The following is a 6295-nucleotide window of genomic DNA, read 5'->3' as shown; positions in this document are numbered from 1 at the left end:
TCTCCCCTTCCTTTCCCTGCATCCATTTAGTTTCTCCCCCCAAATTCTCTTCTGACCCCATCTGCTTTGGGGCATCTGCATTGTTTTTGACTAGTTGGGAGACATTGGAGAGGATTTTGGAAGAGATGAAGGGAGGGAAAGGGAGAGAAAACAGAGAGGTAGGAAAATAAAGGACTCAGGGAATCAATTAATCAATCAATCATATTTATTTAATGCTTATGTGTGCAGAACATTGAACTAAGTGCTTGGGAGAGTAAAATACAATAAAGTTGACAGGCATGTTCTCTGCCCAAGGAGCTTACAGTCTAGAGGGAAGACAGACATTAAAATAAACTATGGATATAAATGTAAGTGCTGTGGGCCTGAGGATGGGGTGAATATCAAGTGCTTAAAGAGTGCAAATCCAAGTAGGAGTGCAGCACAGAAGAGAGGACTAGAGGAAATGAGGACTTAGTCAGGGAAGGCTTCTTGGAGAAGATGTGATTTTAGTAAGGTTTTGAAAGTGGGAAGAGTGGTGGTCTGTTGGATATGAAGGGGGATGGAGACAGGACATGGGCGAGGGGTCGATAATGCATTAGACGAGATCGAGGTACAGTGAGTAGGTTGGAATTAGAGGAACAAAATGAACTTACTGGGTTTTCTTAGGAAATCAGTGAGATAAGATAGGAGGGGGCAAAGTGCTTGAGTTCTCTAAAACCTACAGTTAGGAGTTTCTCTTTGATGCGACTGGTGGAAGGGAAATCACTGGAAGTATCGATGAGTGAGGAGATGATGATTGAATGTTTCTTAAGAAAAATGATCTAGGCAGCAGAGTGAAGTATGGACTGGCGTGGGGAGAGACAGGAGGCAGAGAGATCAACAAGGAGACTGATGCATTAGTCAAGGTGGAATAGAATAAGTGCTTGGATTAACATGACTGCAATTTGGAAGGAGAGGAATGTGTGGATTTTAGCAATGTTGGGAAGGTAAAACTGACAAGGTTTTGTGAAAGATTGAATATGGGGGTTGAATGAGAGTGATGAGTTAAGGATAATGCCAAGTTCACAGGCTTGTGAGACAGGGAGGATGGTGGCGATGTCTACAGTGTTGGGAAAATCACGGGTAGGAAAAGTCTGAGTTGGAAGATGAGGAGTTCTGTTTTGGATATATTAAGTTTGAGATGTCAGTGGAACTCCTCACTCTTGGCTTCAAAGCTGTCCATCACCTTGCCCCCACTTACCTCACCTCCCTTCTCTCTTTCTACTGCCCACCCCGCACACTCCGCTCCTCTGCCGCTCACCTCCTCACTGTGCCCCGTTCACGCCTATCCCGCCGTCAAACTCTGGCCCATGTCCTACAGCTGTTCTAGAATGCCCTCCCTCCTCACGTCTGCCAAACTAACTCTCTTCCCCTCTTCAAAGCCCTACTGAGAGCTCACCTCCTCCAAGAGGCCTTCCCAGACTGAGCCCCCCCTTTCTCTTTGCTCCCCCTCTCCCCCCAATCCTCTGCTCCTCCCCCTTCCCCTCCCCTCAGCACTATGCTCATTTGTATATATTATTTATTACCCTATTTATTTTGTTAATGAAGTGTACCTCCCCTTGATTCTATTTATCTTGATGATGTCTTGTTTTTGTTTTGTTCTGTTTTGCTTTGCTGTCTGTCTCCCCCATTTAGACTATGAGCCTGTCATTGGGCAGGGATGGTCTCTGTTGCTGAATTGTACATTTCAAGCGCTTAGTACAGTGCTCTGCACCTAGTAAGCACTCAATAAATACTATTGAATGAATGAATATCTGAGTAGAGATGTCCCGAATGTTGGAAGAAATGCAGAATGCAGAAAAGGAGAGATACGAGGGTTGAGAAGATAGATTTGGAAATCATCAGCAAAGAGATGATAGTTGAAGCCATGGGAGTGACCAAGTTCTATAAGGGAGTGGGTGTAGATGGAGAATAGAAGAGGACCCAGAACTGAACTATGTGAGACTCCCACAGTTAAGGGGTGGGAGCCAGAGGAGGAGCCTGTGAAAGAAACTGAGAATGAACGGCCACAGTTAGGAGAACCAGGAGAGGGCAGTGTCAGTGAAGCCAAGGTTAGATAATGTTTTCAGGAAAAGGGGTTGTTGCAGTGTTGAGGGTAGCTGAGAGGTTGAAGAAGATTAGGATGAAGTAGAGACTGTTAGATTTGGCAAGAAGGAGATTATTGGTGACCTTTATGCTACTGATGCCTGTCTACTTGTTTTTGTTTTGTTTTGTTGTCTGTCTCCCCTCTTCTAGACTGTGAGCCCATTGCTGGGTAGGGATTGTCTCTGTTGCTGAATTGTACTTTCCAAGCACTTAGTACAGTGCTCTGCACACAGTAACTGCTCAATAAATACGACTGAATGAATGAATGGGAGGGGAGTTTCTGTGGAGTGAAGGGGGCGGGAGCCAGATTGGAGGGAATCAAGGAGAGAATAGGAGAGGAAGTAGAGGCAACGGGTACATATGACTCACTTAAGATGTTTGGAGAGAAATGGTAGGAGCGCTTTTTTAGGATAGAGGATACATGAACATGTTTGAAAGCAGAGGGGAAATTTTCTGTTTGGGAGGCAGAGATCAAGAAGGGAAGGAAAAGCCCGAATTGGATCAGGTTGCTGAGATTTTTCACATGGCAAATACGATTGGGATTCACGATAACTAAGAAGGGTACAGGGAGAGATTGGATAGGAGGATGAAAACATAGTATTAAATTGGAGGGCACAAAGAAGGGCATGGGGAGATAAAGTAGGGGAAAAAGGAGAGTAAATTGGTGCTCTGCCCATGACAATTTTGAGGCCACAGCCATTTGAAATGTGTCGACAGTGATCTGGGGAATGTCATCTACCTTGATGTTGTTCCCTGGACTTTTTGTGAATCCAGGATGTAGCAAAGATCATATTATTCTTCTGCCTATACTGTCTGCATGCAGTGGGAGAGTCACGAATATTTGTTAATGAAAGAAAAACAGTTCTGGGATTTGACCGTGTGAATATCACTTCACTTTCTACTTGTTCAGCTTTCTCATTCAAACCCCTTTAGTGGTTGAAAAAGAGACATTACACTCTCTAGGAGCCTCCTTAATCAGTTGTAGGAAATGCTTGTTCTGATAAAGGTGCTGGGTCATTAATAATAGCTTCTATTTCAGCTCCTGTTTCATCTCCCGATTTCAAAGTCGCTGATAAGCAATGAATAACATGACCATTACAGAGGGCATACTTTCCTTTTTATCTTCACGATCCTTCGATCCTTCTAGACCGTAAGCTTGCTGTGGGCAGGGAATGTGTTTAGCGACTCTGTTGTATTGAACTCTCCCAAGTGCTTAGTGCAGCACTCTGCACGTAGTAAGTGCTCAATATAGACCACTGATGATAGAAATAGATCTGTATCTCCTTTACCAAGGTCATGGGTACATCAAGAAAACTGGCAGCGGAGGCAAGGATTCTTTACAAGTAATGATTTCCCTTGAAGTGGAGGAGCAGACAAGAAAGAATGATGATAGTAATAGTAGGATTTGTCAAATGCTTACTGCGCACCAAGCACTGTACTAAGCACTGGGGTAGATATACGATAAATTGGACAGAGTCTCTGTCCCGCATGGGGCTCACAGTCTAAGGGGAAAGGGAGAACAGGTATTTAACCCCCATTCACAAATAAGGAAACTAAGGCAGCAAGAAGTGAAATGACTTGCCTAAGGTCAAACAACAGGCAAGTGGAAGAGCTGGGATTAGAACCAGGTCTTCTGACTCCCAGGCTCGAGCTCCTTCCACTGGATCAGGTTGCTGAGACTTTTCACACAGCAAATACATTTGGGATTCAGGATAACAGACCTTCAGCATAGTTCATTCCATGGAATGGAATATATAATCTAAATCAGCAAAGATTTTCTCAATAGCAAAATGAGTGTAATTTGCACAAGTGTCAGCATCGAGCCCTCTGCTCCAAACTCAAAATAAGCAACTTCACTATTCCTACGAGGAACAATAAGACTCACTGGGCAAAGCGGCAGGAAGAGCTTAATGGTCCAGGTACCCCTCTCTTCTTTCTTTTGACTACCCCAAGTCAGAAACCTTACTCCCTAGAAGGAGTGGGTGTGCTCTGGGTAAGGAAGGCGGGTAGCACTGGTAGCCGAAAATTTAGAATGCTGAAAAGGATTTGGCAGTTGAGAAGCAGAGTGGCCTAGTGGAAAGTACACAGGCCTGGGACTCAGGAGACCTGGGTTCTAACCCTGACTCTTCCACTTGCCTCCTCTGTGATCTTGGGCAAGTCACTTCACTTCTCCATGCTTCAGCTTCCTCATTTGTAAAAATGGGGCTAATATACCTATTACCCTTCCCCCTTAGACTGCGAGCTCCATGTGGGGACAGGGACTGTGTTCGAACTGGTCATATTGTATTTACCCCAGTGCTTGGCACATTGTAAATGCTTAACAAATACCACAGTTATTATTATTACTGTTATGGTGACCATTGACAATTCTGGCAGGAGTAGCAGAATGAGGAATGGGATTTTCCTATCTCGCTTGCTGGTAATTGTAAAATCCCTGAAGACTGGGAACATGTCTACTCTCCCATGAGTTTAGTACAATCAAACAATCGATCAATCATATTTATTGAGTGCTTACTATGCCCAGAGCACTATACTAAGTGCCAGGGAGAATACAATATAACAGAGTTGGTAGACACGTTCCCTGCCCATAATGAGCATACAGTCTAGAGGGGGAGACAGACATTAATATAAATAAATAATGGATATGTAATAATAAAAACAATTGTGGTATGTTAAGTGCTTACTATGTGCCAGGCACTGTACCTAGCGCTGGGGTGGATACAAGCAAATTGGGTTAGACACAGTCCCTATCCGGCATGAGGCTCACAGTCTTAATCCACATTTTACAAATGAGGGAACTGAGGCACAAATAAGTGAAGTGACCTTGTCAATGCCACACAGCAGACAAGTGGCAGAGCCAGGATTAGAATCCATGACGTTCTTACTCCCAGGCCCGTGCTCTATCCACTACTCCATGCTGCTTCAGTGCTGTGGGGCTAAGGGAAGGGTGAATAAAAGGTGCAAATCCAAATGCAAGAGTGATGCAGAAGGGAGTGGGATAAGAGGAAATGAAGGCCTCTTGGAGATGTGCTTTTAATAGGGCTTTGAAGGTACATTGCTCTGCACCCAGTAGATGCTGTTAGAATCCAAATATTTTCCTTTCATCAGATTGAATTTGGGGCAGCATTGCTGTATAGCCACAAACCGGGTGCAAGATCAGCCATTTAAAGCTGAATTTAAAGCTGCATTTAAAGCTATCAAGGGAAGGTATGGAGTCAGCAACTCCATTCAGAATTTAGTGAAACATTCTGTATAGGCCCCAGTGGCCAAGACTAAACCCAACTCCCAATCTGGGCAAGATCAAATTCTGGATTTAATTAATAACACAAATGTAAAGTTCACAACATAGAAAAGGAGAGGTGTGCAAGGTAATTATTTAAAGCTCCTGGAGGTTTAAGACCATCAATCAGCCAACCTAGAAGACTGTTTGATTGCCAGACTATGTGTTTTTGCCAGGATGGCTGCGTGGGGAACTCTGAGAAAGCAGGTTTAGGCTTAAATCATCCATAAATTATGCTCATGATCAAATTAACCCACACTAAATGCTTCCTACGCAAGGCATAATTTAGAGTTAATATGTTACCAAGTGCAGGTCATAATGGCAGGAACTCAGGTACAGGAGTCAGGACTGCAGCCCCATTCTCAGCCACTCCAAAAAATGGAAAAAAACTCCCCAGCTCACAGTTCCATCCTTCTCAAGGGGAGGGGGCATGGATCTTTGCACCTTATTGGCCAAAAGCCAGTCCTCTCCCAGAATAATCCAAATAACCCATGAGGGGTGGAGGATAGCTGACCCGAACCACCTGTCGGAAGGCCATGGGCTCTAATCCCGGCTCTGCCACTTGGGCAAGTCACTTCACTTCTCTAGACCTCAGTGACCTCATCTGGAAAACAGGGATTGAGACTATGAGCCACACTGTGGGACAGGGACTGTGTCCAACCTGATAAACTTGGATTTACCCCAGCACTTAGAACAGTGCTTGGCACATAGGAAGTGCTGAACAAGTACCAGAAATTTTTTTTTTTGTGACCTGGCTAAGAGGTTTTCAATCAGTGGTATATACTGAGCAATTACTGCAGGCAGAGCACTGTACTAAGCACTTGAGAGAGTACAATATGAGTTGGTAGACATGTTCCTGCCCACCAGGAGTTTACAGTTTAGAGAAGGAGACAGACATGAAAATAACTTACA

Source organism: Ornithorhynchus anatinus, chromosome X1 (genome assembly GCF_004115215.2).
Source record: "Ornithorhynchus anatinus isolate Pmale09 chromosome X1, mOrnAna1.pri.v4, whole genome shotgun sequence".
In the NCBI taxonomy this organism is placed as follows: Eukaryota; Metazoa; Chordata; class Mammalia; order Monotremata; family Ornithorhynchidae; genus Ornithorhynchus; species Ornithorhynchus anatinus.
Note: the sequence above shows the minus strand (reverse complement) of the source record.